General features: G+C 44.1%; 1 protein-coding gene and 2 long non-coding RNA genes across 14 annotated transcripts in view; 1 reads left to right on the top strand and 2 right to left on the bottom strand.

Moving 5' to 3' along the window:
- Positions 1–3,633, top strand: part of LOC147752684 (uncharacterized) — a 20,785-nt gene extending 17,152 nt beyond the window's left edge. For 10 of the 12 annotated variants that reach the window (XR_015313442.1, XR_015313439.1, XR_015313441.1 and 7 more), the window contains one exon: positions 2,858–3,633. The gene's annotated coding sequence lies outside the window, so the exon portion shown is untranslated. The remainder of the gene's footprint in view (positions 1–2,857) is intronic. The other 2 variants (XR_015313443.1, XR_015313440.1) reach the window with 2 other exon arrangements.
- On the bottom strand, positions 2,969–6,822 carry LOC147752683 (uncharacterized). The gene is made up of 2 exons (XR_015313446.1): positions 6,215–6,822; positions 2,969–5,761 (listed from the first exon to the last, which is right to left on the bottom strand). It is a non-coding gene; the product is annotated as an uncharacterized LOC147752683 (long non-coding RNA).
- Positions 6,823–9,336: 2,514 nt separating this feature from the next.
- On the bottom strand, positions 9,337–13,336 carry LOC111266439 (uncharacterized). Its single transcript, XR_002684101.2, has 3 exons — positions 11,315–13,336; positions 10,950–11,060; positions 9,337–9,525 (listed from the first exon to the last, which is right to left on the bottom strand). It is a non-coding gene; the product is annotated as an uncharacterized LOC111266439 (long non-coding RNA).
- Between the last annotated feature and the right edge of the window lie 7,795 nt (positions 13,337–21,131).

Raw genomic sequence — 21,131 nt, 5'->3', positions numbered from 1 at the left:
AGGTAAAAGATATATCTTTTACCTTCTCTGATACTTTGGTAAATTGACCAGTTACAGCGTAATGGCTAAGACCGGCCGAACACAACAGCCGATTTCAACATGAAACTAGCAGTCGAAGAAGAAAGGTCGAAAACAAGTAAGCAACGATAGATTACTTAAAGCAACCAAAACTAGAACGTATAGGCAGAGCAAAGGGGGTGACGTAGCCAACCCCCACGGTGAAAACTTAAAGCATCTTTTAGGGACAGTAGTCAGTTGAAGATTCGAAAGGAATCTTAGAGCAAGCTTCCAGCGACTAATTCTATTATTCGCTCAATAGTCAGCAAATATTGGCTTGAATAGTGAAAAATCAACGAGACCCCTAGCAAACGTTTGCTGCGCATGAGAGGACAGCTTCCGATCACGGTCGCAACATACGAGGTCCGTGTTAATGATAGTGTCAAAGTACGAAAATTGGTTTTGCAAAGATTTCTTCATGGCTATTACAGACTTCAATGACAGGTGGATCTTCGAACGTAATCGTAAGACTTCCAGCTTTGAACAGAGACCTTCGTATCATCTTTAGGTATAGGAGTACCAGAGGTCAAGGTAATAAAAACGGTTAGAGAACATATAGCTCTGCTGCTGTCAGGACTGAACTTTTGTCCAGTTCTTATTGCCCTCGAGAACAAGCAGTATTTCAGGACATGGTCTCGTTGCCGGGTTTCATATATTTTATCTGTTGGGAAAAAGTAAACTATCATTATTAGCGTCTTCTAACTGTCGACCAGGCAGACGTGCCTCATACTGATGGGGAAATCGATATAGGGCATATAGGTTTTAAAACAGGCATAAATGTAATACCCAATGTAAAAAAAAAAACTATTTTGATTTGACGTTCATTACGTATGATACGTACATAACATATGTTAATATCAAACACGATCTCATATGCGCATTAACTTTTCTATTTCGTAGGTAGAAGAGTATCATGTCTTTCCACCTATCTCTCTCCGCTAATAAACTTTTACAGGATCGTTTCCATCTTTCATTTTAGTCGATCTTTCCTAACTCTATTATACGACGCCGTTCGATCCTTTCGCTTAGGAACTAACTAGGCCAAACCTAAACCGACATAGTTGTTGAGTTGTTGACATTCAAATAACGCACATAAATTTTTTTTTATCGAATAAGATAAGTTATTATACATGCGCCGTCATTAAACCACGTTATGTTCTGTGTTATCTTCAGGCTAAACTTACCATTGAAAAATGCCAGCTGCACATAAAGCACTGCGCAATTACAGTGATACCAAATCACAGCGGGCCAATCGTAATTTTCTCGTCGCGGCTCCCGCGTTCTTCTTGCATTCGTACCCGTTTTCTATCTTCATTTTTTCTATTTCTTTTTTTTGTGAACGGACTTGTGCCGGGCTGATAAGTATGGGTCATTTTTTGCTTCACGTTCGTAACCCTTTACTCTTTACCAACTGCTATGGGCTACTTCTACCTGTCCAGTGATTGACCGCCATTGCAACAATCGCTAACCGGTTGCTTCAGCTAACAATTCCGAAAATTGAAGTTTCCTTTTTTTTTTTTTAGCGGTAACGGTCTACATCGTTTTTTGAAGAACGAAAACCCGAGCAAACCCTCTTCCCCTCTCGAAAGATTTACGAAGTTTTGCTTTACATAAAAGGTATCTTGATCGTTTAAAAGCTAACTGTGATTGATGGCAGCGTGTGTCGACAGTGGCCATGGTAAAAGTGCCCGCTCTGCTTACACTTAGCAGTAACAGCAGTACATGGATAGAGGACAATCGAATACTGCGGCTGTCTGTCTATATATCGTTGATTTCGATTTCCATCTTGTCACACGCAATCAGATTTGTCGTTGTTGCAATACCAGTGGCATCAAGAGGATAATGATCACCACTATCGAGATAGCTTCTGTCGACGGATCGATCATTTCTAAATCACGAACGTATAACCTAACGCCACCGCACTCCTTTGGACAAACTAAGCGTCATCTATTTTGCCGTTCCGTCGCCATTGTCTGCCCTGAACTACCGTTATGGCTACGTGACTTGTCCGTCCGTTTACGCTGTTCTCCAATGTTCGAGTTCCTCTCATAAGTTCAATGGCGCTATTACCTGTCTGAGGAAAAAGTAACTTGGCTGTCCGATTACATACATACATAAGTGAAGAAGGACATTTTGTACGAGAGAACGCGAATGTTAAACGCGTTATGGAGCTGTACGATAGCCTGCCTACACGAGACGCTTCTAATCAATTTTCTGTCTGTGGTTAGCGAGGGCAAATGGATGAGTTTGGTGAGGATTTAGTTCAATAACGTTTTTTTGTCGTCAGCAGTCTAAATAAGGATATTACAATAGCCAGTTAGCTATTTTTGTTGCTATGATGGAGTTGGTAAAGCTATTCCTGTTTTCTGCTCATAGCTAGAGCAAACCAGTAAGCCGTAGTCGAGTCTTGACGAATACTTCTTAATATATATATATTTCTCTTAATATATATATATTTCTTCGAAACAAGTTGACACCTGTTTGCTATTGATTTTTGGTTACATAAATGTAATATAACTTACGTAGAGCTGTGGCCCGTAAGCTCTTTTTACTTTTGACTGAAATTTGGGTCTGCTATACAAAAACACCAATGAACATATGTCTATATCGATAAACTGCTTTGGGTTACTAATTGGTTATTAACTATCTAACACTCATTATTTACTCCTGGAAATTTTTAAAATTGATATAATATATCTATTTAAATGATGGGATTGTCATAGTTGTTACCTGTGTAATTGGTTTTTCTCTGAAATCGCAACGTTTAACTTTAACTTATATCGTGTCAATATTTCTATAGTACTTCAGCAGACGGCCCCCTTCCCTATCGGACTATCACCCAAATTATGAAGTGAAGTATTTGAAGAATCATATTTTCGTTATCGAAGTAAAAAATCAAACCACAAAAATGGTACGTAGGATACGGTTTTCTTCAAGAATATCCTTTGCGTAGAAAAAGCGTAGGCGAGATGAAACATATTGTATCTAATTCTATAAAAATGGCGATAAATGTCAATGATATAGAATCGCATGCTTCCATTGGATCAGATGGGTATAAGACTCTTTCAAAAACCGCTCGACGAGCTGACAGTTTTTGCATATAACGGCATAACGTAACAGGATCATGCAAATCCATACACGATATCGTACCAATGCTTTGGCTTATTAATATGCACGTGTACCGCGTACGGTCTATGTTGCTCGTTTCCAGCACATGTTAAGCTAGTGTATCCAGCTTTTTCCAGGCTTTCTTGCAACAGAATAGCCTACCCCAGCGTTACCTCTTGCAGCTTCCACAGGGTTTAAAGCGCGTTGATCGGAGGGTCGATTAGAGAAATAAGCACGTTATCAATCATCAGGCCGTTCGTCGTCACGCGTTGCAACGTGCTTCACATTCATGCTCTGCGGACTATTTGGCCGCTGTGCAGATAGAGACAGTAGCCTTTGCCATTGTCATTTTGGGCAGCTCTAGCAGCACTGGCTGTGGCTGAATACATCATGTTAAGAAAAGCGAGATGCAATTTTGTTTTTAATTGTTATTTACACGAATAAATTAGCACGAACTATACCTTGAAAGTGTTGTTTTAACTTCTGGTAGTGTTTGTCGATTATATGGTGATGGAAAATGTATGGCTAACCAGTGGGCGCTTCTAACACGGCAAAGGAAAAGAAAAATGCCGTTACGAGCGAAAACAGCCTAGTAAGACGCCGAGACTCAATACGCCTAACAATTACTTCAATCAATGTATGCCCATGTGATACTTAGCACTGCAGAGTGACCCGTGATCCGAAATCCTTGACGTATTTCGAGGGATTTATGCACACATACTCCCTAAAACACGTACCATATCGTTCTCTCTCTCTCCATATATATTTTAGATGTATATATGACATGACTAGAAATACCACACTAGATCTAGTTTTACGAAACTACAAAAAAGAGCTTCATCTAAGAAACAACTTTTGCCATCTATCGTTGATACTTTACTCGAAATATTCGTTGCCATCGCTTAACTGTGCCTTGCCAAAGCATAACGCTTAGCCTTGATGTGGTCATTATGAGGTTCGACCATATGCGAAAAATAGACGTCTGTTTTTTTCCGAGAGAGAGAGAGAGAGAGAGAGAGAGATAGGGAGAGAGACGGCTGCTACTGTGAACGGCAAGCTTTCGTAATTTGCACTCTCAATGGAAATCACGATGCGCTCACAACGCATACGAATGGCGATATAGGATCTGTGAGAATCTAACCCTTAGCAATAATGTGTTTCCTTAAAGATTTTTTGAGTAACGCCACAGCCTCAAGTCGATTTAATGTTCATTGGATAATATGCTGCCGATGTTGTAGATTTGGCACAAATTTAATTCAGTACAATTTTTTATGAAGTTGTTTTGACCGCAAGTTACTGCATTTACCGCAACGTATATACGAAAACAAGTGTTTATCGATCAGCTTATCGTGAAATTGCAAATCATGTTATGTGACACATTATTATGTACTGTATAACTAACTAATTATAATAGTCCGTACTAATCGCTTCCATGTTTAGGACTTTCCAGCCCCCATACGACAAGCTAGGGTTTATAAACACTCGGCACACTAATTTGTGGTAGCAACTTGCACCAAAACTGTGAGGAGTAGTCTTATTTCAACACGGATCGACCTAGACCGATCACTGGAGCAGACCTTTCGTTCAAGCTTAATAATTCCAAGAATACATTCGACTTTCATTTTTGTACCTATTTCTCCACCTACTTCTCTGTATTTCCGGTATTTTTGCTATGCAATAGTTGATTGAGGCTACCTTTACGATGACCAAGAATACGGGAGCCTTTAGCTCCCGTATTCTTGGTCATCGTAATGTCATTCTTGGTCATCGTTATCTAGATGAACCAACGCAGAACGAAAACAAGTTTCATGCGGCATATGTTCATTCTGTTATTGGCATATTATTCTTCGACCTCGTTTAGGTACTGTAGTACCGATTGGCCTGCCTGCGTCAGGACCAGATCACTTGGCGATAGCTCCTTTAAGTCACTCATTTTCTAGGTGTACCTCGAAATGTTCTCCAATTTCCAATGACATTGCCAGGTTCTTGCCCTTGGTTTCGCCCTGTCCGCCGCACTTGGCTCTCTGAAAATCACATTCGCCCTGACGGCAACAGGCTGTTCCAGTGTTTTACCTCTAGAAATAATCAACCAGAGCCTGTCTCCTGCTAGGCTTCTGCTGCTAAAAAAGAACGGCAAACACAGTCGCGTTCATCCCGCATTACAGCTTCCGGATGTTGTTCCCTTCCGTCTCGATTGCCTTTAGACCACAAATTTACTTCCGTGTTCTCAAGAAATGTTTGCAGCCGCTATTCGATCTGCTGCACTGTCTATTTCGCCAAAGCTGACTCCAGAGCTGCTCGATGGGAGGTTTTGATGTTACCTGGGAAAAACTGAGAGTCTAGACCGTAATCCTGGTCGCAGTTTTCAGTAAGTACGCGAATTGACTTAAGGTTATTCCACAATTTCAGTAAATCTTTGGGGTCGCCAAGCCGTGAAAGCGTCACACTTTATTCGTGTGAGTGAACTTCTGTTGGCGTTCACAGCTAGGGCTGTGCATCGGTTAGAATTAGACGCTCCTTGTATCTGTTGTTTCGTTTGACTAAAACATCTAGAGTGTTACAGCAGCCTCCAAGAACCGCTTACTACCTCGTGATTCTGGAATACAATGAACAAGATCCAGCGTCATATAACCAGCTATCCCAAAACATATTCAACAGTTTCTCTATCGGCGCTCTCCATATTACCAACATGTTAAATATCCTATTGTTTTGTGCTAAACAAATACCCGCAGTCAGTTGTCGTTCTGCAATAATTCCACAGTTCTCGTCTCCGCATGGACGGCACAACTCCATCTCAATCGTGTGCATAATCAACGACTTTGGTGCCTCCGTTACAGTTCTACGCCCCAGTATTAACTGATCCACCCAGTTCCTTCCGGAACTTCATGCACGCTTTCAGATTCACTCAGTCACTCGCTCAGTCAATACATGTAAGTTATTACAGTGTTTCTCCGTTACGTGCCGGCGCGCTAAGCTGCCCTCCCTTACTGTGTCCTATTGGCCCTCTGTATGCCTGCCCGTCTACCCGATTTCCTGCACAGCCGCTTACTGTTGTCCAGGTGACGACGCAGCGGGCACCGTCCGTCGCTATCCGCAGCATCGGTTTCTTCTTCTGCCGTTTCATTGCGCGCACGCAGACACTGCTGTCGTTTGGGATAGCTGAAGCGACGAAGCTGTTGCTACTACCGCCCTCCTTGCACCTGTGTTATCCACAAGATCGATACTTTTCACGGACGTTCTGTCAATGATGATTAGTAACAACAACTGAAGCACGTGAGCGGCAACGTTACGGTCGAGCAAATGTTATTCGCGCAAAGGCGCTATAACGAAACGCGGAAAATTACACGGAAAGAGAGAGAGCGAAGAGCTTCGCTAGGGGACCGAAGACTGTGGTCGGCCCAGCGAAACCAAACGCCTCGCGCGTGGCCGTCAATTCCGTAGCGGGGCCCGGTTCTCAGTACTGGGCTGTTTGAAGCGAGCCGAGGTTCATTTGCTCTAAATGAGTCACCTAATTGTGTAAGTATCTTTCTCTTTTTGCTGCTGCCGCGTTTGCGGCCGCTGTTTTTGTTGGCGCCGCTGAGCCTGTTCACGACAGCAGCAAGGCTCCCTCCCTGTCGTGTCCTATGTTTTGTTCGTCTTCTTCTCCTCCTCGTGTGTGGAAGTACGTCTCCCTCACCCGCTCGCCTCCCTCACTGTCCATCGGCGGCGTCGGCGGTCGTGCTTGAGGTACGGCATACAATGCTTTACTTTTGCGATGTTTCCCTTTCCCAGCCGGATGGGTAAGTGGCGGTGGCGCTTATAGTAGGTGACCGCTGCTGCTGCTGCTGCTGTTAGTTGCGACGACCGTACCAGCAACAGAAACTCTCGCCCACCCGCGTCGAAGCGGCTGAGAGGAGCAGACCGCGCGCTCCCCGGGGAATGCTTGGCTCTGGCCGTCGCCAACAACACTAGCCACTGTGACGATGAGAAAAAAGCACCGAGCGCATACAGTGTTTGATGGCCAGCTAGTCGGCGAGCGAGACACGGCCAGGACGGATGGGCCAGTCGCTATAGCAGCAGACAGCGAGCAGGTAGGACAGATAACGGTTAGCTAATCGGTAGACACAGCGGAAGAGGGAGAGAAGGAAAGAGGCAAGCAAAGGGAGTGGGAACGCCGAGGACTGCGACAGTGATAGGACGGCAAAGGTAGTAATGATGTCTGTCCTGGTCGTGGAATCCTGACGCATCCGCTTTTGACGAAATGCAGCCCAGCGTTTGGCCACCCGCGGAAAAGGGACGCGCACGCTCAACGTCGCCTGCTACAACTACCGGAAGGCGTCGTTCAACGAACCTGCTGTACTGACAGTATTGTATGGGCGTGCAATTGTAGCAAAAGTCGTGTGACGGCGTGCTCCACCTTGTGTGTATATGTGCAGCTGTGTGCATCTGTGCCCATCTGGGCGCGTGTACAGCTAATGATGGACCGTACGACTATAACGTGCTTCGTTCGCGTTCGCGCAAGCTGCTTTGAATGCCGACGAATGTAGACGCTGCTGACACGGTTGTTTGTTTTCAAGTAGCGTAGGACGTTACTTAGAAAGGGCCAAACGTAATCTGTGAATAACCTGCTAGCAGAACTTCATCCGTAGGCAGCATCATCTTCCGAAGCATTCATCGTAGTGTTAACATAGTTGATCAATTGTGGCACCGGAACATTCATTGCATTGATTTCTATTCTCTTCAAAGCTACGTTATCATACGCTGGCCCATACAACCCGTAACAATCATCTAGATTTACTGCTGCTGTTATCGTTGTTGTTGTTGTTGCCACTGGTACCGCTGTAATTAAAAACGTCAAATTGTACCAACATTGTATAATACTATCAAGAATACCAGTACCAATAATTAGCTGTTGAAACTACAACGCAAATCAAGCCGTCACTGCGTATGCCGTGTAGTATGCCGTGATCGATCGATCGATCACGGTACGTGTTCAATGTACAAACGAGTGGAACTCACGAGGGTCGCTGTAGCAAACGGAAACGAAGGGAAAATCGCGCAGATAGCGCAAGTGGTCACAGTGATTGAAAAAAGAGAAGGGAGAGGGTCTCGAAATAACGGCAAACATAAATAAACGACGAGTAAACGTATATTGAACAGACTACTTTCGTCTTTGTGCCCGTACCGTGCAATGAGAGGAATGAATTCGAGCATGATACCACGAAACTGTTTGTAAAGATAACGAAGTCGCGACGGAGGCGGTGCGAATGGTGCGTACACAGTAGAATTTTTGAGCGATGTTTGTGAAGTTGACAAAAGTTGGCGTCTAACTTAGCTTGACTTGACCATATCACCTACAAGATTACGTAAGACTGAGATAAATAACGAAAGAACCTATCGTGCACTACTGCAATAGCTGCTATTGCCGCTAATAACATCGGTGTGAGGCTATCTAGCCTTGTAATGTTTGCGTGAGAAATCAGGCCCGATAACAGCGACCACAGGGCGGGAAAAGGTTGCTGGGAAAAAAAAGAAAGACCATACTAGTTAGTGTCATATTGCCAGCACGGCTTAATGACGAAGACGCTCGTACCTACCAGCCTGTGTGGGACAATCAGGAGACAGCCATAACATAACACTGTCTAGTTGCCCATTTACAGAGCTGGCGAAGTCCCTACCCACGCGAAAACGTCCTGGGACCACCCCCTCCACGTCAAGACAGGTAAACTGTACACCATCAAAAAGCAAGAGTCGAGTAGATCAGAGCCATACAACCAGTAGTTAAAAAAACATGATTGCGCCACAATAGATTTAAATTCGTCCTTTAGGTGCTAGGACCGACTACCAGCTCCGGTTGGTTCGACAGTTCACTAATTGTTAAGGGAACAAAATGAAAGCTCATGTACAATCCACTATCCTAACTAAAAAGTATTGCGTTAAGGGAATCTTGTACAGCAAGCCCGATGCCGACAAGTCCGGACCACCTAGAGACAACCCAACAGCACTTGTATTTACTGTTTACCATTTGATCCGATTACGTATTCTGCCATAATACGACAGGTTTTTTGTAATGTTTAAAGATTAGGTGGATATTATCGTCCATGTATATTTTTATAGTAAACGCTACCGATACTAAATTAATTCAGTGTTATTGTTCGAACGGCGCCAAGTCAATGAACACGACTGTTATTATCACATCTACATTTATTACCATTATTGGTACCGACTAAACGTGTGCGGTAACAGCTGCTATTTTGCAGGACTTCTAGAATGAGTCACGTAGATCTGGGGATACGTTTGATGTTCATATTGAATCGAGCTGCCAGCGTAGGCGATTCGCTAGACAATGGCGTGCACCTCCATAGAGAAATAACCCGGACTCTGAAACAAAGCAGGCTTACCTGATGAACGTAAGAGAAATATAAATGCGACGTGCTAGAGTGTGGACCAAGTGGCCAAAATTCAGCCGGACTGTCGGGAAAAAAAGGAACAGAAATCTAACTTGATTATATCACGAAAAAGTATTGTTCGAGCTATCGACAGTCATAATGGAACTGTGTTTCCGGATAAAAAATGCCTTCAAATAATAGATACTACTCCCACAGGGACACATTTTATTTCCATTTAGGCATTTTTAAGAACCACAGACAACCAACTGGCTCATGTTTAATGTGTGTGTCAAGCTGTCGACAATTGATCGACCACTTTCGTGTACGACTAGCCAGAACTCTGACCCAAGTAACTTATTTAGTGAAGAAAATACGTACTTAATTATTTAACCCGAATATTATAATTGTGCGATCGAATGAATATATAATTAGGTTAGAATTCATAAAACCAACATTTGCAGCTGGACATAGCAACAAATTGTCGTAAACGTAACAAATTTGCGCGTTCGATAAGCGCTAAGGAGGGGCGTAGTGGTGGACTGTTTAATGCAGGCCCGTCGCAGCGTCCCAGGGAAAGTCTTGCTGGTATCCTTGGTTTAGCGAGAGTAACCTAATTCATGTAGTTCTATCAAGAGCGAACGCTGAGTTGGATGCGATATAAGCGTCCTAATATCAAGTTCTAAAATAAATCCTAAGTCCTAAAAATGAATTACTTCGCCAAGCTACACAACAAGCTCCGTATCGTTGGCATATATACCATATGAAATTTATAGGCGACATCAGGACAACAGACACTTGAAATCAATAGCTCAGCAAATGGATAAACTGTCAATGGGGTACCTATTCAATCCAAATAGCCAACGACCGACTGATCTCGAATCGAAGCAGTAATCAACTGGATTACTGTTATTATTGATCGCCATTGATACCGTCCTCCGACAAAGGCTTCGTCACATAGATTGAAACTTTAAAGAATGGCCCATTTGTAACCGTCCTCATATATAAGGGAATAGTACGTGAACGAACAAAACTTCAACACTAACGAAGCACGGAAATTACCGCAAAACACATACAGACACTCTAATTTTGAATAAATGTTTGTTTGCAGTTGTTAGCATAAAGTTCCCAACGAATCGTATTACGGAATCAGTTCGAGAACCGTCCAAGGCAATTACAGTTCAGTCGGCCTATGTAGCCTGATGCACTACAGGACGTAATGGAACGGTAAAAAAAGGACGGCTTAGATTAAAATATCGTGTCTATGCGTGCCCGCACTTTTATGCACGACCCGATCGTTTTCGTATACAGCAATTTATACTTTTATCTTCTAATGTATATTGTTTCCGCCTGCCTTCTAGCGTCTATCTTGTCCGCTTCTCTGACAATAAGGCCGGCTTCTTTTTCATTTCAACCTACTCGATGCGAGTCGAAGGTCACGCGCTCGAATTAACTGTAAGGCTTCCCTATCCTGTAATTCCGGTAACAGGCTACTGCAGGAGGACGAGTAAATGTACAGGAAAGGCCAACCTGAAATGCACATTTTACAGACACCTTTGTTGCGTTTTGAACCTGCTAGTCATTCAGCAGAGTTGGCATAATATTGTGTATCAATGCATATGGTTATGTTGATTTCTGCTGTTTAATTATCTAAGAGTACTCGGTTAGCGTGGAAGCGCATGCGAAACAGTAGCAGCTTCATTTACGATAGAACGTCTATTGGTGAAAGATTAAGAGTTTCCGAGATATCGAGTCCTGTTTACAAGCGTATGTCTAGTACTTACTACGCCATTGGCCACTGCGAGTGATACCAGGCTAACTACGACCACTAGCGAACGATTCTTGGCTGCCTGTCAATCGCAGTGTCCTATTGACGACATTGGCTAGGTAGAGTCCTCTTAGTCCATCTTTTGTCTGTCACGCTGGATCCTTCGGGCAACTGCCTCCGTGGTGGCTACTGCCGGCTTCACCGTTACCAGTCGTATTGCCAGTCCTCTTAGGTTAACTTCCACAGTGTGGAGAAAAGCAGTCACAAACGTTTGCTTTGTAACCAGCTCAGCGCGGCGATGTCGGCATTGTTGAGCGTTACCTTCTCGTCTGTGTTTTGCCAGCGCGCTAGTTGCACTCCACGATACCAGTTGCTTTTTTAGATGATCTGTTGGCTGTGCGACTGCTCCATGTGATGAACAAGGTCGGCGAGCTTTTGGCGCCGACGCTGCTGTCTGTACTCGATTCGGTTCGATTTATTCCTTGAGTTCGTTTTCGTCATTCAACAAGTCCGTCCTTTCTTGGTACTATCTAGCACGCCTTTGTCTCTTGGCAGCAGTCTTTCCTGTAGCGGCATTACTGTTACTAATGCCACCCTTGCCGCGTATTACCTGCCCCCGGGCTGGCTGTCGCAAGAGTACAGCTGCAGTACAATGGGGTTCCACTAGTGACCGGTCCGTTTTGCAACGGGAAGCGCCATGGCCGAGGACCTATGCCAGCGACGCAGCTATGAGTAGCAGCGGAAGAGCTATTGAGCCAATGAATTCACTGCAGCCATACGGCTTCCATGGGCCTAAGGTGAGCTTGCTCACGAGGCAGGCACGATTACCATAAATAGAATGGTTTCTATACGTTCGTATGTGCGTGTACGGTTATGCTTGCTGGTGATAGCCCATTAAGCCAGTAAGCTGATAAATACATAAATCGCGTTACAGAAACAGCGTTTCATTGGAGTTACGACTGCCATTACGACTAATGGTGCTATCCCCGATTCTAGTGCATCCTCTTGACTCCAGCTGACGTTGCAGACGCTTAGAGGCACGTTGTTACGGCATGAAGACGGAACAGCTTAATTACTTTTGTTCGAAGCAAATGCGGTCCGATTCAAAAAGGACAAGAAGGAGTCGAAATAAAATGATAATAAATACAGAGTGGAACAACTCTTTCTGGATAGTTTCAGAGTACATGATGTATCTCTGTCATAGTCATGTATATACATACTTCAATGAAGATAGAACGATTTTGACAGGTTAGTGGAATTAAGCAATCACCCAAGGTTGCATGGAGTTCAGGCAGTATCTTGAAAAGTTAATAACAACTTAAGGACATCGAAGCTGGTAATAATAGCAAGGTCAACGGAGAGTTGTAAGATCTATGGTGAGGGAACTCGAAGGTGGTACGACATTTTCTTTTAGTTTCACTTTGATTGTATTGTTTCTGTTTAATCGTAAATAAAGAGCAGGTCGCGCCTAGATGTAATAGGTGACTTATTCCCAAAAAGAACGTACCGTAAACAACGACGTGCGCGTGCCTATCGTAGAGGTGCGACCCGCTACAGTGTGCTGTATTCGTTGGTTTTTTGAGCACCTACGTACAATACGGAGTTTCTGCTTCATTCAAAGGGACTGCAGATGAAAAAAAAGCGTTTCTATTTTACGGCTGTTACTATGGGCATGCTAGGGGCCATAGAAGCGTTCTGAAGAAGCGTCGTTCGCATTTTTAGCTTGCGAACTATATACCAGGCAATGGAGCTCCGGTCAATGAGGAAAAAGGATTGTGAATAGAGCTTTTATGCCCTCACAGCTAGCTGGAGTGGGGCAAAGGGATAGAACCGGGCGCAGAGCGAATGCAACGAAGATCGATTTCGTACCGCCGACACTACGGTGAGGTGGGTATATAGATAAGCTATAAGGTTATACCCATCATTAACTGTCCACTTTCATGACTTGCTCGATAAAAGCGCAGCCGCTGGGGCAGGTCGACAGTTGCATGAGAAGTAAACAATAAAAACGATAAGGATGGCGGCATTTCGTATCCAGAGCGGCTCAGCCATATACTTTATTTTTCAAAACCGAAGATGGTGAAGAATATTAGGTGAATTAATGACTTATGATTTTTAAAGGGACTCCAAACAATACTTTGATGACAACGGAAGCGTCTATCATTATCGCGTCAAGAATTACAATAGCAAATGACGATAATAATGATTGTACAGCGGCAGCTCTTCACAATTATAAGTTCATATATGAATGCAAAAAAACCACGTCAACGATAAAGCGCTATAACCTTGCCCCCTTAACGTTCAGCGTAAGTCAGCGCTGCGGCCACATTTCACCTAACAACACAAGCATATACGATGTGGTGGAAGAACTTCAATGTCAGTTCCGGAAGCAAGCGCGCCGATACAAACGTTCTGTATTAGTCGTTCCGGTTGCGTATGATCTTTTCGTAGATCGCGCAACAAAATCGGACTGTTTGCGACAAAGATTTACCTTAGCAACACAGCTTATTAGCGAATGATTTACCCCATCTTTCCATAATGGCGACGACCCTGACTTGTATAGAAGCTACTCTAATATGAGTAGCCCTTAATGGCATGCCGTGACGGCAGCGGCTAAGTAATGGCACGACAATTGAATTATAATACGATACGGAAGAACGATCAGGAATGAAAATTAACTACTGCTGGTCGATACAACAAGGAGGAATCGTCGACGAAAAAAATTGTACACGTATTTAATGCAGCTGTTTTGCGAGCTGCTGAGTCGAATTCCGGATAAATCCGACCTGTCGCCTGATCACTCTTTCTCTGAAAGCTTAGTTTATACCTGTACACAGTCCACTGAGCAAGTCGTAACTCAGATACGCCTGGCATGTTATCGATAGATTGTGAGACCGACCTTTGACTATGTATTGACTATCGCCTAAGGCACACGATGCGTCGCGGTCTCCTGCGCCATACATTAACAAGGCACATCAGTCGATACAAGACATAACTTTAACTAATTGCCGGAAACGTCTGTTACAATTGACAACTGCGATCGGTTTTACCCTGAACTGACCATAACCGATATTCCGTACTTGCCCTGTAACGTAAGCTGCTACATAGGTAGTGCTCTTATGTCGATTGAAATCGCATTGAAAATCATAGTGGACTTTGAAGGCACGAAGCAGTCCATACATGTTTATATATAGACGGCCGAATAGCTTTTGAAACGAATGCTTTGCTTTTTATCCTCGTGTCCTTATACATATAGCTTTAGGTACACGGATCAGACAAAGATATGATATCGTCAGTAGATCAAATCCTATCCAACGAGCCTTATCCGGCGTGTCACAGTTCTCTATGGATGGTATGAGCATCTCTATGGCGTCTGAACCACCGCGAAATGCATTTTTCATCGATAGGAAGAACATGCTTGAAAATGGGTTGCTTGCCGTATGTGCGTGTCCCTACTAGGACCCACCGTTTGCTTCCGACACCGCTCTGACAGAGAAAATGAAAACGAAACATAGCGAGACCTCTGTAGTGATGCAACGATATTCAGTCGACGCCATTAGTTTATGCAGGATGGAAAACGTCAGGTTACTGCAAAAGTCAATGCTTCCAGAATCTCAAGTGGCAAGGTCGCGCTGCTGGTAAGGCCCTTCGTCCACCCTGGACATGATGGGTTTTCCTGCTTCCGCTTAAATGGCAACATTTAAATCTTCGTGGCTGATGAACTGTCGCTCCCGCTGTTGCGCGTCCGACCGAGCGAAGAAGATAACCTGGCCAGCGCAGTATTCATCTTACCACCATCAAGACTATCCTAGGCTGAGTGGCCCTCAGCGAAACTGTATATAGGTAGAACGAATGGTCAGTGTTTCACAGCATATGGCAGTAGACGGTGTCGACTAAGAGCGGTATATGACACTAACCTGCCATACGTTGGTTCACGTAACGAACGAATAGTTTACATGTAATTGTGTTAGATTATTATACACACAAAGTGTATATATACATAAAAGAGAGAGGGAGAAAGACAGTGGTAGTTGTAGTTCGCAGCCCTTAAACCAACTCATCGAAGCGAGGAAGACGTTTCGTCTTTACTAGTAGAATGGTTTAGGGGATAGTCTGGTATAGCTGAATAGCTCGGGTATAGACGTCGGGGAAACGTGTTCCGTCGACACGAAAAACTCATAGGTACTGGATATCTGTCGCCGGGATGCTGGTAGCGACTGTGTATTTAGCAGCCTCCACTGGCATATGAATACTCATGGTGGCAACTGTCGAATCTGTATTTGTCGCTTCGCTTAAGCATAGTGGAACAAAGGAGAGGAGGTAAAAGCTTCGCAGCAGCGACCGACCTAGCGTTACTCGAGCATTTGAATGGTGGCAGATGAGGATAGGAATGAGTACCTCACTAAAAAATCAAATCTTCCTAGATTCACCCCCGGCATTCTCTGTCTCGCTATCTTTATTTTCTACGTATTCATGCACCTGTGCTGTGACTCTGTCAGCCCACATGTAACGAACGATTGTACTTGTGGGCACCAGTGTCTTCCTTTCTGACCAATACTTCCGAGTTTTGTACTTACTTTGTTCTATTTTTACTTATGGAAAAGCTACGAAGCCGTCCAAATAGCTTCGCCATTCCTCCACTCTTCGGTAAAATTAACGTCTCCCTCGTTTATCTCGAAACTCTAAAGCAAGTGCGTTTTCCGGCTTCTCTTGCCGAACTCTGCTCTACCCCATTATGCTAGAACGAGAAGGAGCAAGAGCTTATAACTCAAGCTTCAGATCGACACTTCCCTTGTTTACACTCGACGTTTGAGGTTTACGAGTTGATGCCCTCAGGCTGTCAGAACCGAATGGTCGTTCAAAGAGACAGACGACATGGTTCTGTTTGGTGTCAACTTCGAAAGATCAGCGTCACTTCTGCTTCGGCTACTATAGCGTTTGCTAGTGTATTCAAGCCTTAACATATTTCTGCACGGTAGTCCCTTGCGTCTTATCCTGCATTTCCAGCATGTTACTGGCCATAGCCGCTCAGGTCGCGGCGGTGTCTGCCGATGCCACTCTCCGATGCAGTTGTTCTTTTGAGGCGACAAGAGAGGCAGCATTGAGGACCTTTGTTAATCTCCCGCTAGTGAGGTGGCCTTTATGTTAGTGTGACGTTAGCTATCGACCATTAAACTGCAGGAATAAAACGTGACTCCGTCTTATTGGAGCGTGTAAATGGCCCTATCAAAAAAGGTGATCCGAAGTCTCATAAATTAGTGTTAAGCCCTCCCTTGAAACCTAGTCACGTATAAATGGCGAAAGAGTTACGGCGGTAAATGGCGCTGAGCATTCGCGCTCACAATGGACATGCGGTGAAATCGCGGGCTATACTTTAGCCATGCCGATTTCCCATCCCCATTCAAGAGCTTACCAAGTGGGAATGACAGTTTCAAAATAGAGCCGGCGTCTGATCAATAAACCATCGATCTTCGCAGTAAAAACAGTGGGACGAGGCCAAGGCGAATCGAAGTTAAACTTACCTTATGCAACTCTAGCAGAAATGAGCTGTTGCACCACTTATGCTGGTTTGTTTAGTCTGTCTGACAAGGTGATTTTAATTCTATAAAGAGTTTGTGCTAGCACACGTACGCTAAGTGAGTTACTGATTTTGAGCTTTTTACAAACTTGATAAATAGTAACTTTGCTAAAGGGTAGAACGATCGATGCGCCATACATAAAAGCATCTGTGCGTTCCGAAGGAAGATTCAACAATTTCCAAGAAACGCCTATATGTATGTAAACATCACAGTTTCGGTTACGTCGATTAACAACGGTCAAGACACAGATTATGATTTACAAAATTAAAGCTACGCTCCTGGACAGTGCCGTAGACGCACCAACGACAGTGAAAAGTGCGGCAATGCAGGCAAACGTATCCTACCCAGTTAACATGGAGACGGTAGCGTGCCATAAGCGCCATCGACTACGATAGCCAAAATGGACTCCACCTATATTTTGAGCATTAATGATCGCTAACTCAGCGTTATGTCGTTGACTATTCGACGTGTCTTCCGTAGGGGTTGTCCTCGGACGCTGCCAACATCGACAACGCCTATTTGCCGTTAGAGAGATATCGAGGTCGCTCGTTCATGCTGGCAAGCAGTTAACATAAGCTTGTACAGGATTAGGTCGCACGAGTTCACTACAATGTCCCATTGTTTTGGTTTTTGTTCGAACCTCTGAGCCATCAAGATGATTTTGAACAATTTCGAACAGACCCCTCTATTATGCGGCAGAGTGGGAAAATTGTTTTCAAAGGTTGAACAACTGATTCTACTACTAATTCTATTGAAATTACTGCCTACATGTGCATTCGATCAGCTGAATAGGTTTCCCAGGTAAGTGCACTACCTGGCGCGGCTCTGGATCTCAAATGCGATCGGCTTGGCCCCGATAGCCCGAGGCCCTGAGCTGCTGGCCTTGAGTCTCGGGCCTTGACTTCTAGTCAACCTGACGAGGCAAACTCCCTTTGACTTCGTACTGCCCGCTCGATTTGCATCTAGCGACCAGCCCACTTGCTACGAACAGCATTGAATCGTATATTCGTGTACTACGTTCCCTACCAACAATTCAATGCAGATAGCTGGCAATTTAATTTACGCCATGGTTTGCTCTCTATTTTCATCCTGTACTCTCTCTGTTAAACGTCCCTTACTACTAACGCGCGTTTTCAGTATGAACAAAGCAACTTAGCGGGCGTGGCCGACCTGCCATTAGAACTTGGATGTGTAGCGAACTCCAGTGGCGATGCCTAACAGAGCGCCAGCCGCTATTTCCACAGTAGCATCTTCTATAGCAAACGCACTTGAACTACGAAGGGTAGAGGAAGAATAGAACCAGACAGGAACTTAACCCCAACCGCTGCTTATTGCCGCACATCAAGTCAGCACCAGCAGGATTTGCGGGTGCGCCATTAAGATGTTAGACCCAACTCGGCCCACCCTATTCCATAACACGCAGTTATTCTCTAACGCTTTCTTGTTTTTCCTCTCCCCTTTCTTACGAAATTATGGGGATTTCAGTTGGTCAAGGGCGGCGTTGTCTATTCTAATTACTTGGAATTACTTGTTACAGAGATACGAGCGCTTACGATAACTACTTAGCGCTACTGCTGTCAGCTGGGACTTTTCTGATAATATTTATCCAGGAAGGCAGTCGCAGGCCCAAAAATACTGTAAATGTTGGTGCTAGAATATTTCAGATGGTGCTCATGGGCACGCCTGGAACAGCAGAGACAAAAGCAGATTAGAACACCGGAATACGATGGAGAACTTATTATACCAATATGCCCTCGATTGGTCTAATGTTAGGCTCTCGAAATAAATCAGTAGAACGGTATTGAATTACGCAGTGCGGTATTTAATTAAGAACCCTATGTTCCGCGTATGAAAATTACGAGATTTGTTTTTAAAAAGTTTGAACAATGCAGAAATCTTTTCTACTGCCATCGGAGAAATGTGTATCTTTATAGCTGATATGCACCGTGCTTAGTACGTAACGGCCATTTTGCGCGGGATGAAAGCAAGCGAAGCAGCAAGACTAGGACCTAGTCAAAAATATCGCTGGTTCACCTTCCCGTTACATTAATCCGCCCCCGTCAGTTAACTCGCTCGGCTTAGTCGTCGATCGACCAGTAAAACCTTACAGCTCATCCACTGTATATAGTAACAAAGAATCACCTAACGCCATACCTAGCCTCTATGATCATGTAGCGTTTCGTTAAGATATAGCAGCAGCATCAACTGGCACGTTGACTTTGTCGAGGGTCGTAACGGAGGTACGCAAACAAATGATTACTGGCGTACTTCCGGTACCACAATGAACAATTGCTTACCTCCGATTAAACAGTACCTTTTTACACTATAACTATATTTAGTCACTGTTTATAGAATACTAAGTTGTACGTTTGTGGAGTGCTTAATTTGTCATCATTGAAGGTCTTTTTTTGTACAGAATCTTTCATGATAGATATTATATGGATCGCATGAAAGACCGTATAACGTCGGAGAACTATTGCAGTGTGTGGGATGTAAAGGGTATCTATCAGTGACTTCACAACAAGAAGTTCCTGCGGACGACGATAAAGCTCAGGTTGAAAGTGAGATGAAAATGGAAGAGTGGTATGAGGAACCGGACGCAGCCATATCCCAGTCTATACACCTATATGCATCAGTAGCCAAAAATCCTGGACCATATTTCATCGTTTTCAGTAAGGCAGAAACCGAAATGTCGACAGCTAGCAACGGTTCGAGATAAATCGTTTCTTACGTTCGCTTACAGTATCCATATTTCACCGACGTCAACGCGGAGAGATCTGTCGCCCGAGATCTGGACAAATGCCAGGAATGACTCGTGGACAAACTCTCCTCCCACCGAAAGTGGGTAGATATTGCTGGTCATAACAAGACGTTTATGACCTGATTTTCATCATCGACGCTTCCAATTAGCGTTCTTGCATGACGAGCAATTTCGGCTTCGGAAATATCGCAGCAGGTCCACCGTCTACTCGATGTTGCATGTCACACTCGAGATCCCAGTTTCACCTCTCTAATCAGTCGACCGAATAGACTGCTGATTAATAAGTAATACAGAGCCTGGTTCGTCGGCCAAGGACAGGCGAACGCTGCTGCAGTAGCACAACCGATGGACGGTTCTACATTCCCACTTTTTTGGCCCTGAAAAATGGAACGAAGAAAATGAAACTGCACACACAATTTTACAATGTTCGTCCAGTCATTGGAGATTTTCACGCGGTAACTATGTTTTTAGTATAGCTGCGTATGGTTATAGCCGTGACCATATGGTTCTCGCCTTGATGGCTAAGACACTATGTATCTCTTGCCAATAGTTCCCACTTCTGAACGTATACGGAGTGTTTCTCGCGCATTGCGGGACTTTGTCCGGGTTTTGGTTTCAGCTACGATAGAGAAGTAAGCAGGTGTATGCGTGTGCTGATTTACGGTAAGGTCGTCCAATATCCCCGATCTTGAGTCTTCCTCCTTTGCATTTTAAGGATTCCCTTTACCTTTCACCGACTGGTCCTTCCGCTGGATCTACGCTTCCGTAAGACAATTTTTTTCCTTCTCTTTTACTTTGTCATCGCAACGGCGTTTAGAAGTGGAGATAAAAGGAAATCCATTTAAAGCTATTTATGATTCAAAGGCAATTGCGTCATCAACTTGTATCAGCATCAGGTTTCTGCTGGTTTCTTCGCCCACTCAACGGGAAAGTACGTTTTGATTTCGACACCGAAACAGTGAGACAAGAATAGATGAAGATCAGGCCATGGATGACGACAAAAGACAAGTAGTGAACACGAACAGCGAAGCTAAAGCGGGAAAAAGGCTCAGGATTTTTTTTTATTTGACCCACTTTTTGCTGGCGGCTGCTGGTAATCAGCGTCCCCAAAAAATTGCATTTAGTAGAACTGCCCGAAGTTTGTGATCTTACAGCACACGCTAAATAAGGCAGGGAAGCGATCTCCACTAATATGGCAAGTATAGGTTGACTTAATCTCAAAAATTACAAGCAAGTAAATTAGTGGCGTATAATACAACGTTTCGTTAGCATAGCGTTAGATACGACTTGCGAATCCTTGGGGGCGAGGGGGGGGAGGCCTCTCAATAGCAATTTTGTGAGACCCTTAAGAATAAAGCGGAAATCTCAATGAGCTGCTATTGTGAACCTTAACTTGAGGTTATCTGACGCAACCCATTTTCGTGGTAGCTTAGTGGGTAACATATTTGCTTGCTAGTCATAGGGATATGTTGGGCCTAGGTTCGAATCCGAGC

The sequence above is a fragment of the Varroa jacobsoni genome, unplaced genomic scaffold (assembly GCF_002532875.2).
Source record: "Varroa jacobsoni isolate VJ856 unplaced genomic scaffold, vjacob_1.0 scaffold_1082, whole genome shotgun sequence".
In the NCBI taxonomy this organism is placed as follows: Eukaryota; Metazoa; Arthropoda; class Arachnida; order Mesostigmata; family Varroidae; genus Varroa; species Varroa jacobsoni.
Note: the sequence above shows the minus strand (reverse complement) of the source record. Positions and strands in the feature narration are given on the sequence as shown.